Raw genomic sequence first — 13,518 nt, forward strand, 5'->3', positions numbered from 1 at the left:
TTGGATTGTGAAATACACAACCCGACCTTTACTGGACTATAAGTCATTGCATATATAGTTATAATAATTAAATAATAAATTTCTATTTAATTTATTTCCTCTTATATCTGCTTGTAGCTTATGTAATAAAATGGCATTTCGGCTGAGCTGCTCTCCGACCGGCCATATTTTTTTTGACAACTATATGTATACATTTTCTCTTAGTGATGGATTCATAATAAATTACCATTCTGGAAGTGGTTATGGTGGTTACTAGATATCTGCTGCGTTAGCATAAAAGGAATCTACAACAAAAATCAAGAAAATAATAAAAATAATAAAATCCCAATTTTTTAAATATTTCCTTTATAAATGTAGACCAATATTTCAGACATATTTGAGTCCATAGAAACTTTGTATTCAAATTTGTGGGATTGCTGTAGCTATTTTTTAAAACTTTTATTTGATTTAAAAGACTTCTTGTATTGACCCCAATGTGGCCCCTTACAAATAAAATCATTGTCAAATTTTGGTAACTGTAAGTGCATTAATTTCCATTGCACCGAAATGGTTAATAGACTAACTAACGTGTTGATGGAAATTGAGGATAATTAATTCGTCAAAGAATACAAATGTACTCAACTCTGAAACAAATAATTCTAGATTGATTTTGTGTTGACGGGCCTCATAGTCTGACTGGTTAATATACATACATAAATAAAACATATACATATATATATTATCACAGTACATAAAAATAAGAATTTGAAAGTGAAAACTTGGGTAAGATAGATAGTTGTGCGAATACTAAAAGTATACCCTCTCCCCACCTGATATGGGTACGAATGCCGGCGTGTATGCTATTGTATGCATACAGGCGCTTTAGAAAGAATAGTATTATTATTATCATAGTTAAAGGGTTCTTTTTGATTTCATTTCATCTTACTCCTTTTTACTTCGTAGTTATTAGTAGTTTAATATTGTTACTTACTTGGTAATATCAGTTTCGTTTCGTTATTCAGTAAAAAAAGTGGTGGTGTTAGTGTATACCATAATATTATAGTCATATATAATTTATTAAAATATAAAGGAAGAAATAGAGAATGGTTGTCGTCATGAAGAACAAATAACAATCGAATATATATATTAAAGGAATAATCGAGTTCTTCTACTCCTTTAACAAGGAGAAGTCGTGTTCTTCTTCCCCAATACTACTACTTCTACCTCACTCCCTCTTCCTCCTCGTTTCTCTCTATTATAACTTTAAGTATAAGCCTGAAGAAAAAGTTACGAAAGGGGGGAATAGTTGAGAGAGCTTCTTCGTATTTATTGTGTGCTAACATTTATATATATATATATATATTGATATTTTTGAATTGTTGTAGTCAAAATTTGTATCGCATTGAAGAGGGGAGCAAGAAGGATAGATGAATTCTTAGTGCAACAATTTGACGAAGAAATATTATACTAAGTATATATATATATATATTATCAAATAAGACACACACGTTTTACAATCCATTATAATAGGTAAATATATAATTGTAATATAGTAGTAGTTTTACTCTTTCTTCCTTCTGCTTTTTTACAACAAAACTTATTCATATACCTAATATTAATACTTTGTACAAAGGAGCATGAAATTTCATCTTATTTAATCACTATATTATTGTTTAAAAAAAACAACAAAGAGAAAAAACCAAAAGTTTTATGGTCATCAAATCATCCAAAGGTTTTCATCACTTCAACAATTCAGAAATGGATGAAATATTGTATATGAACTACATGTTGATTTGTATTTGAAAACTCTGAATCTAATTAATCATTATTTTGGAATAAAATGATTGACTCTTGAGATATGGAGGACCCATACTTGGAACTACTTATAAAAATAAAATAAAAAATTTGAGTTTGAGAGACATGGTCCGAGATCAATTTTTTTTTCTGTTCCGTCTTCGGTAATTTCCCCCCTCCCCCCTTCATTTTTATAAAATGTCGTTAGATCAAATCAAACCAAATTATTATTTATGTAGGCCTAATTTTACATGAGACTAGTCCAGGCCGAAGTTGGACCGAAATTTCCTTTTGGAAAAAAAAAAATCCCACAAAAAATATCAACCTATAATGATAAAAAATCGAATTAATCATTTACTAATAAGCATTTCCGTACTTCTATAAATGTACATTAGATGTATATTTATTTTCTTAATAAAACTAATGAGGATGGACCGGATCAATACGAATTTAAAAACGCCTGTTTGGGGAATGTCACTGTACTTAGTGCCCATATCCATTTTTCAAATTTATAATTTAAAAAAAATAGGAAACCTGGTCTAAGGGTTTCATGCACTAAGCGATCGCTTTTTCAGTTCGAGGGCTATTCATAGTGAAATAATTGAATTTTTAAGCTTAATTTCTGTAATATAAATTTTTGAGTTTGATCAATTTAGCTCCAACCCCACGAGTTTCCCTCGTCTGACCACATAATACTGGTTGACCATCTGAAAAGTAAAAATGCGAGTAATAAAAGAGTTATTCTATCTTTATTTTATAATTTTAGCTCTGAAAGTATTTGATTTGGGAGTTTTCTGGTACAAATCAACTTGTACAACATATACTAAATTTTATAAAATTCTGAAGTGGTGGTTGTGTGAAAAATTGCCCTTTTTTGGGCGATTTGAGTTGTAATAATATATACATATATTAATATTAATATTGTCTTTTTACATCAATCGTAAATAATGTATAATACCTACTTTTTCTTATATATTCTTCTTCTCTCCAGTTAATTAATTTGTTGTAAATACATCCATTCTACTGCATACATACATGCCGTGCCGTACCATGCCATATCACCTCTCTACATGCATTTATAGTATTTGAACATAAAATCCTTTATGTTCTGTAAGATAGCTCATACTTCTTCCACAATCACCACCACTGTCATCAACACCATTTCTTTTATGTAAGAAGAGAAGACACCATTTTCAGCCTTCTTCTACTTCTTCAACAAGTAGTTGTCCCCATTCATCAATCATCCCTTGATTCTCTCTTAACTACCCTTTGTGTATAAAAGAACACCATCACCCTTTTAAAAAATAACCATAAAAGCCCCGCTTAAATATTTTCCATAAAAAATGAAACTCACGGAAAAAAAATTTCTAAATATTCATTCAACCATCAGTCCTCTATCTACTTCATCTTCTTCAAAGGCTGAAAAAGCTGAAAGGTTATTGGTAAGTGTGTCTCTTCTTCTTGTTGTTGTATTGATCTGTTGCTGTTGTTGTATACTTAAAAAAATTCAATTATATGTACATAATCTTATATAAATAATAATACTCTTACATATCGTTGGGTCAGTAGAGCACAAGTGCCATTTAAGGACCTTCTAAATACTCTTGAAGGCATCTATGCACTTATGTGGTGAGCTAACACAATAATAATTTTGAACAGATTTATAGACTATTTTGGTCAGTTACAGACTTAATATTCAAATTTCTTGGATGAGTTTACATAATAAAGAATTTTAACTATCGCTTAAAGCCTTTATTTAATTCTTGAGACATAATTTGGTCAACTTATCAATTTCTAATTATTTCATTGTAACGAATCATTTTTTCTACTTTGAGTGCAATTTACGACCCTCTCTAAAGGATCAAAATAATAATTTATTGATAGAAATTGAGGAGAGTATATTCATCAAAGAATCTTTACTCAATTTTGAGAATAAAATAATTCTTGCTTGCTTTTGTGATAACAAACCACATATACGATTATATTAAGAAGATTTCTAATGTTTTCTGGTGTAAATATTTAGGTAGCAATACTGTAATTGGACCTTCTGACACAACGATATATGTAGGTACATTAGAGTGCCCCGTTTTGAAGGTAATTATTTTTATTTGACTTCTGGTCTTCTCTACTGAAAAACTTCAGAAAACATCACTTGCGAAATAATTTGGCATACCACTTGTATTTTAAACATGACATTTTGTGTCTAAATAGCCTGTTTTCAAACCTCTTGGAACATTGCTTTTGTAAATTTATGGGTTAAATATTGTGACCTTATCATATATTTTTGTCTACCAAAAAAAAAGAAACGATAGCATACTTGTTTTTCTTGTTATTAAAAGGTATTTGAAGGTTATGCTATTTTGCAGAGAGTGTTTTCTTAATTCATTTCAGCAGAATAGCCCATAGTGTAACAGGGGCTGGGTGCAACCGGCTAAGGCCACATTACTTTTTGTGAATGTCATATAGCTATAAATTCATGAAATCAGTACAAAGGTCAAATTTTGATTCTTGTAAAAATTTGGGGTTGATCTTTCTTTATTCTTAGATTTACTTTTATTTTATATTATTATAGAAAATCCAAGCTATATATTTAATTATGGAGGCCCACCCTTCTCTTTTCCACTACCATATCCTCTTTTTTTACATTTTAAAAATTAACTTAACACACACAAAAAAACAAAAACAAAATCCGGATACTTCATATATTTCTAAAAACAGGACATGGCCGGTAAAATAAGAACGGTTGGTCTTAGTAGCAGATATAAAAAATATTTCTTAACAATTATCGGTCTTTCAATTTTCTTAAACATAAATTACTCCAAAACGAGACTCTCTAGTATGCAATACACATACCTATAAAATTGTATGCTTAAGGTATTGTATGGTTTATGTCTATTGGGTGTTATTCAGTGTACTAATATATGTATATAAATTAATATTTAAAATAATATAGTCCACTGACTTGTCCAAATAATTATTTTGAATGGTTTTTGTACACTACTTCCCCGTTTATTATTGTTGAATTCACTTGAGTTATTTACATATTATATAAAACTAAAAATTATATGCAAAATTATGATTATATTTGTTAGCCGTGAACCAAATATTTGATATTTATCAAAAAATTTATTTAGGTATATTAGATGAAATGATATAATTCCGATGAGAGATTAAATTTCGAGCATTTCACTTAAAAATCGATTTTTTTCGTTTTTTCCCTATATAATTGTTGCTATCTAACTAGCCTAATACTTTGCAGGTATATGTATATTAAGCCGTCTCTTTTTTGGTATAATATTATTTTTTCTTTCCCTACACAAATAACTTATCTGCTGGGGACAAAACAAAAACTGAGTTTTTTTTAAAATTTCAATAGGCCATGTTTTGGTCGAATTCGGCCATATTTAGGTTCTTGTTCAACCGTGACAATATGATGTTATGTGTCAAAAATTGCATTATTTAGTATTTCGTTTGTCACTGATTAAAACTTGTACAGCTTGTTTTTAATCATGGGTTAACATATATAATGGGTCTAAAATATGCTCAATGGTTTGCGATGTCCCTGTTTTATCAAAAATAACAACATTAAACCCTAGTTGATGTGATAGTTGTTTAACAAAAAGGAAAAACATTATCTTGTGTTATGTTTGATAGAACAGGGGAAACCACAAATCATCGAGCACATCTTATACCCAATAAATAATTAAAAAACAAATTGTACAATATTTTTAACTGATAAACAAGAAAACATAGAAAGTTCAACTTTTTTACTCGTAGTGTCATATTTAGCGCACTTGTACGATAAGCCTAAAAATTACCCAATTTTGATCCAAAAATCCCATTAAAAAAAAAGTGTAAAAGTGCTCAGACTTTGCCAAAGTCAGTTTTTTATTGTCTCCATCAGAAAATGTTTTTCTGCAGAAAAAAAATATTAATCCCAAAACGAGACAGTCTAATGAAGTTTTGTATGGTACTATAGTGGTACCGGAGTATTGGCGTATTTCAGACGGTACTGGACAAATTTGATATAGGAAGCAGTACTTGCAGTCCTATTGCGTCAAAAAAATGGTTCCACGAGAATCCCAAATTTCTGAGCTAGAAAATTCTTCTATATAAAGCAAACTGAGAATGAAAATTGTCTTTATAACGTCATCAAATTTATGAGCTAACCCCCTCCCACCATCATAAATAAAAATCCAGGGGTCGCCTATTTAAGTGCGTGTGAATTGCCACATTATTATTTTAGTATAGAAAGTCTCGAAATACTTATATTATTTGTGCTACCGAAATCGCTAAAAAATATTGGTATCGTGACAACTCTAGTCTATAAATGTATATTGTAAAGCTTTTAGTAGAAAAGATTGGATTTGAAGGGAAATGTTGGAAATTAAATGCTGTTTGTAATTTAATATTCTACCCCTGCATACAGCATGTCATATAATAATAACTAATTCAAAACGTAAAATATGAACATTAAGTAGTAGCAGTATAACTTTTATAACATTAAAAAAATCACTTCAGTCGAAATATCGAATTTCATACATATTTATGCGTGATCATCAAATTATTCTTCAAGTTCCTTGTTCATTTAAGTTATATATATACATTGATATATGAAACTTTAGGTGTTAAAATTCTAATATCAGGTACTATATATCCTTATTTTAAGCTAAAGACGAATACACCTATGTTTGTGTTGGGCTTGAGTCTGAAAATCAAAGACCGGTCAAGAATCACTCTTCTTTTTGCGTTATATTATTACTCATTCATATTATAAATCTAATCAAATAGATCAAAATGAAATGAATAGTTGGTATTTAAAATGACCAATTTTGTAATTAAATAAGGTGCTTGAGACATACAAAGTGTAACTTGTTCAATCTGCCAATACATGTTAAAACTTTTGAACAAGTTATACATATGCTTCGGTCTAGGACCTGTTATAATCTTTGTACGGTCGAACTAATATGTATCTAAATTCGGTCTGAATTGCTCTCACAGAAAAAATGACGTTCTTTTTAGGAAATAAAAAATGTTATTTATGAATAGTGTTGTTTTATTTCTAATGTATTCGGTCCAGTCTTTTCTTAGGACCGGGTTGGGGCGTCTACAAAAGGGGGTTTGAGGGTTTTAGCTCTCCCCAAATTAAGGAATTTCTACTTTTTATTAGAATTTGTTTTCGTCATTCTGACAAATTATGGAGCAGAGGATTAATTAACTTTAATTTTTGATTTTTTTTCGAAAAAATTTGATTTTTTGATTTTTTTCCAAAAATATTTAATTTTCTTTCCGTAACTATGGATTTTTGAAATTTGTTTCCCTAAAAATTTATTTTTTTGTGAATAGGTACGAATTTTTGAAATTTTCTTCAAAAAAATTTAATTTTTTGTGAATAGCTATCGATTTTTGAATTTGTTTTCCCGAAAAATTCCAAAAACCAAGCCCCCCTTAAATATAATCCTGCAGAAGCCCCTGTTAAGACCAACGGTCCTTAGGACTGAGTATTAGAACTGATTAAAAAAAGAAGAACTAAAGTTGAGTGACGTCATCAAAGACTGATCATATAAGTTTTAGGACTAATATGCAGGACTGAACTGAACCGGACGGAGACTGAACTGAAGGGGGCTTCAGTCTGAAATAAGGACTCAAACAACACTAGTTATGACCTTTTTGTTAGAAAAGTCATTTTTTATTTATCTTTGGTCTACAATTTCAGCTCGTTGTTAGGACGAAATTTGTTTCAGATCTGTTTAAAAGGAATCATTTTAGAACGAACCTAGAGGGGGGGGGGGATTTGTCTCAGATTGAGCCTCAACACTCATTTCTACGTCTCATTAATTCTTATTCAATTACAAAATCAGACACTATTTAATTGAGATGAACGGCATATATACACACGTATTAATGTTAAGACTGGGTCAAAGACCTATTTTCTTTTTTGTGGTTCGCTTTTAAGTTATTTTTTCTACCTATCAAGAACTATATTTCGGTACAGACCAAAATTCAAAAGGTGGGTCGAAATTAAAATTGTAGTAGGTCGAAAATTTAACATGATGGACATTTACCGAAGTTCTTCATTTAATTTTTGCGTTGCAACTTGTACACGGCATAAATATTGAATACATCTTCTTTGAGACGTCACTCATGTTTAGTTATTTAATGTTTTTGTTATTATAAATATATACATATGTACATATACCTAGTAAATAAGATGAAGTAAAAGTCGATGATTGAAGTATTATGAACAAAGAAACTTGGCTTCGTCTTATGTTTATTCCTCCCCCCTTCCTCCTCCCAAAAAACTCTTCAATTCTCTCCTTCCTTCTCTTTATAAGTTAAGTTTTTTTTTTTTTTGTATAGTTCTACATATGTACATACTAACATATGTATTGTACCGAAATATATTCATAACTAAATTACGTACAACTAATGCTAACTTATAAAAATACAGACAATCTATTTATTAGGTTAAATAAATAATATACCATTCAAGCAATGGCTTCATAATACGTATATATCTAATTTATCTATTATGATCAAATACATACACATGATAAGTCAAATTTATAACACCTTTGAACAAAAAAAAAAAAAATGATAAATCCTCAAATATTTTTTGTAACTCATTTACACATATTGGTCAACTTTTAGCGACTTTATAACAAATTATTATATTCAATAACCAAGAATGTATATTTTTTTAATGGTCTAACTCAATGATTCCCAACAGGAGCTTTGCAAGGTTATCTAGAAATGCCTTTTCTAAGCAAAGGTCATCAAAGTCCGCAAAAATTCCAAAGAAATGTCATTAGGTCATAAATTAAAAAAAATCATGTACCTAAAAATTCGTGCAAAATTTGCTGCTCCCTTCCCAAATAAACAAACAAACAAAAATCACTCCTAGGAGGGGTATGACTCCACACTAACAAAAATGTCTTAAATATGTTTTTCTACTCCTCAATTAAAAAAAAAAAATTAAATATATATATATAGAATGCATTAATGAAATAATCATAGTCACAAATTGCATCATTTTAGTCTTGTTTTCATATAGATAAAATAAATGTTGCTGTGTGTCTGGCTATTCTTTGGAGCACGCATATCTAGAGCCTTTATCTGGCTCCAATATGGCCTTTCAAATAACAAAATACTCGTAATTCTTATTCTTTAATTGTGACCTGTTATTTTTATGAACTTTATGAAGTGTAATCTACGATGTCTCTGAAGGAACTATCGCAATGATTTTTTAAACAGAAACAGAAGTTAAATAAGAAGATAAATATTCAAATTTGATCGTGTTTTTTTTTTTTTGAAGAACTAAAGTCATTTCTTAATTTAGTGTAAATGGGCCACATACAAAGTTTTGAATTTATGTATTAGTGCTGCGACTCTGTCCAAGATCGTTTTTTAAGACTCATCTAAACAGATACTCTGATCTAAAACCATGGACCTTAATTTCTATTTCTAAAAGAAGGTCATGCATAACACCCTTTTTTTTGTCTTTTAACGTCATTTTTTATAGGACGGATCAATACCGATTATATTACCAGACCAGTCCCGACCGAAAGTGTACCAAATTAGTTATGTTTTACAAAAATTATATCAATATCAGACCGGTATGGGAGACCGAACACATACACAATATCTCTTATTTCTATTATTCATAGACACAAATAAGTACATAGCCATTATGATGGAGATAAGTTTGACACTCCTTATATTAGCTTTTTGGCGACGTCCTTGGTATTTATGTGATTAAGTGTTTGCTTGAATGCATAGGATTTAAAAAGGGTGGAACAGTTTAGTTCAGCTATAGTAAACAATAGAAAGAAACGGAAAATTACGATTATTTGAATGTTATTAATCCAATGGTAGTATCTTATATGCGTAGAGTTGTACGAAATATGACCTGGCTGGTATGTAAAATAATAAAACCGAAAAATTACCTGGTCACCCTGACAGTTTGAATAATCTTTGGGAGTTTAACTGTTACGGCGCTTCATTAGATTAGCTGTGAGTACCTATGAAAGAAACGAACTAAACACAAATCCCATTCTGTATCGAGGAAAGACATAAGACAGGAATTACCCTGTTGTCGATTCTCAATTCCTTCAACAAGGACTTACCACTCCTCAACAAATCATCAGTGCGGCTCTCCGTCTTTCATGGGCAAGCAAATCAGTGATTACTTTATACTTATATGTTATCTCTTCTACAATTAAAGAATAACAATTACAGCTTTGGAAAGTAAAAAAAAAAAAAAAAAACAAACAATTTCTTCAGATTAGAAACTAGAAGAAGAAAATATAGCACGCCTTTACTTCATATTTTATACAGCTCTATTATATAAAAGGTTAAATATGACCTTAAAATGGTGAATCTGTCAAGAAGTATCATTCTAATACAATTATAATTCAAGAAATGAAATCTTTTTAGACGTTATACTGGGGATAGGCAAATGATTGATGTGATTCCTCATTTTTACAGCAACCACACTCACACAACAAAAAAAACAACACATTATTCCAAATGACAGGACTGACGTCAATATCACAATAGTATTTTTTTCTCTTTCATTTTAGTATGAATTATAAATGTATTGTATGTAGGTTATTATACCCTCAGTTGTTAATAACTGGGGTCCACGTTACCTATTTTTCTTATTCTTCGATGACTTCATATACATATTAGTGACAGTTTTCGATCTGAAACCGTTTAATTATTTAGACAGTGGTTTGGATCGAAATATAGGTCAAAAATAAATTACTTAAGAATGACCAAGTCTTAGTACTAATAAATATATTTATTTTTCTTCAATGTTCAAAAGACTGGTAGCAAAATTTATTATTTCTTCTTAAAATATATAAATAAATACTTAAATTTCCCAGTATTTAATATTTTCTCCGAATCCTGCTCAAATATAATTACTAGGAAAATGATATACATAGATCAATAAACTAAAAAATTTACATTGTATATCCATTAATGTTAATTATTCACTGAATCAATTCCTACTTTTTCTTTGACTCGCAGGTATCTAAATGTTTACAGACTTGTAATGATTAATTGTTTCATTAAATACATACATTTTTGTGGAAAAACATAATGGATTCTTATATTTCAGTCTTTTTTTTTTTTTTCCACTTCGTATAGGAAAGAAAATGAATAATCAAATATAAAATGATTCAGTTCTAATAGATCAAATTACAAGCAAAAAGCAGAGCATGTGTATATTAAATAAGAGTTTACACTTCATTTGAAAACTCTTATTGACTTAGTTTTTATTATACTCCCTTCTACGTAATTTGAATTTAACACTAACATGTCATACGTATCATATTTGAAGTTTTAGAATCCTTCATTTGAGTAGTTTGACAATTTTTTTACTCAAAAACTTCATGGATGTAATTGCAAATAAATATTCAATGGATCATTAAGCATTTTTTTTTACATATGACCTTCCAGTTCTGTTAAACTATTGCCTCATCGAAAAGTGCTAAAATACAAATCTAATTTTAGAACGAGTTATACGTATATGCAGTAAATCATTCATTTAAAAAATTGAAATCAGCAAAAACTGTCAGTCAATTACTCCAAACAATATTTATATTAAAAAAAAAAAAAAAAAATAAACCTTCTTTGAACCAAAAACTAAGATATTTAAGAAAAATAAAAATTTCCGATTTTGACCAATTTAAAAAAAAAAAAAAAAAAGTAAAAAATAAAACCATCCATTTTTTCCCTTAGAAATGGACAAAGACTCCAGTTAAAGAAAATTAGATAAAATTATGTAAATTATAGGGTTAAATTGTCCTTTAAACCTTTTCTTAATTCCTATTAATTTGGAGCATTTTGACGATTAATGATGTGAAGCTAGAATAGGTTCAAAGAAAAAGTCTCCAATACAAATTTTAAGATCAAATAATTAATTTTGAGGTAGGAAATTATAATTGATTTTGTGTTTGTTCTTCTCATTTTATGAATGTAATTTTGGTCTTCACTGTGCAGACTTATAACTATATATTATAATTATGACTTCTTTCTTAGAAAAACGTTTGGAGGTAAAATGTCCAAAAAATAAATTCATTAACTAATCACACCCATATCGTTAATCGATATTGCCGTAAGGACGAGTAGCAACGTTTGTATTTGTTATGAAAATGTCCTATTCCATAAAACCTAGTCATATGGAACAATCTTTGCTAAATGGCTCCGCCACCGATATTTAATAGTGACCTCATTATCAATCAATCCATTGCCAATCAACACGGCATTACTTCGCTAATAGCAAATATATTTTGTTGTCAGCTGTAAATTCACTCATCTCACTTGATGAGTGAATTTATGACATGAGTGAAAATGTTTCATTAAAAGGGAGAATTCATGAAGGATGCTGAGTTGGTTATAGTATAGCATTCAATCCTTCTAGTGGACAAAAATATTGTCGCAAGGACCACTACTTTGTACAGATATTTGTCACATGGTTTGTAACTTTGGACTAGACTAAGGATCAGCAAACAGCACCTCTGAGGCTGCATGTGGTTCTGGTATGGGTTTAAGTAAACAGTAACATTTCATTTCAGTCAATTATTATCTTTTAAATTCAGGTCAAGGCTCCAATGCACATCTCAAAATCCCCAAAGGATGACTAAGATGAAAGCCAATAGCATTTTTTGTTAGCTACATATATAATTAGAATTTAATTGTAACTTTTTAATTCATTTGAAATATATCTTTTACTTGGCGTTTTTTATTAGTTTTTTAAGAGTTTTAAAAGTAAATCGTGTAGTGTAAAATAAAAAGATTAATTAGAACAAAATATATACTGTGGTAGCTTCATTTTAGATCTCAATAAGTATTTGCGGCTCTCAGTCTCAGTGTTTTCTTTTCCGTTTTAAAATGGCACAAATGGTTCTTAGTCTAAAAGGTTACCGACCCCTGGTATAGAACAAACTACTTTACATATGATTAAGATGGGGGGTAATTCCAGCTCTGGTTATTATGATTTTGTCTGATCTTTAAGTCGATTGCCATGATTTTGATGGGGATGGATGAGATTATGCTTAAGATAAGTAAATAAATACAAAGAATTTTACAATAAGCTGTTCATCTTCTCTTTAGAAATTGTCGTTGTTCTAAGTACTACTACTACTACTACTACTAATAGTAACACAAGTAATCTCCGTTATTGAGATTAATTTATCCCCTCTTCATCATTACTGATCTTATTATTATTACATAAAAGTAATATTGTTTATTATATGAAAGATTGCTCTAATTTTATATTATATATCCATTTATATTGCAGAAATAGTTTGAATGTTTCTTTTCCTCTTCTTTTTGATCTTTCTCTACATTATGTTTTTTGTTTTGTTTAGATTATTATATTAATAAAAAATAATAATGATTATTATTGTTTCATGTTTTTAGAAGAAGCATAATTATTATTAAAGGATGATGGAATGTAATTAAAACACTTTTACTACTTATCTTTGTGGCCATTCATTATACATATATGTATTTTTGTGGGCCTTTCAAATATTTCGAGTTTTGTTATATATGGACAAGGGGTTCTTTATAAATTATGCGAATGGAAGAGCTAATGGTAATATAATAAAAGGGGCTTCCACAGGGTTATATATAAATGTATATTCATTTTTTTAGGGGGGGAGGAAGGTAGTTAAAAAAATAGCATTTTTTGAACGAAAGTTCTGAAAAAAAATTTGAAAAGTAAATTTATTGTCC

The 13,518-nt window shown here is 29.4% G+C and overlaps 1 protein-coding gene and 1 long non-coding RNA gene across 5 annotated transcripts in view; both read left to right on the top strand.

The window, feature by feature from the left end:
- Positions 1–13,518, top strand: part of pum (pumilio) — a 48,614-nt gene that overhangs the window by 17,533 nt on the left and 17,563 nt on the right. The gene's annotated exons all lie outside the window — the stretch shown is intronic.
- On the top strand, positions 308–12,518 carry LOC121114916 (uncharacterized). The gene is made up of 2 exons (XR_011779378.1): positions 308–1,509; positions 11,821–12,518. It is a non-coding gene; the product is annotated as an uncharacterized lncRNA (long non-coding RNA).

This window comes from Lepeophtheirus salmonis, chromosome 3, assembly GCF_016086655.4.
Source record: "Lepeophtheirus salmonis chromosome 3, UVic_Lsal_1.4, whole genome shotgun sequence".
Lineage (NCBI taxonomy): Eukaryota > Metazoa > Arthropoda > Copepoda > Siphonostomatoida > Caligidae > Lepeophtheirus > Lepeophtheirus salmonis.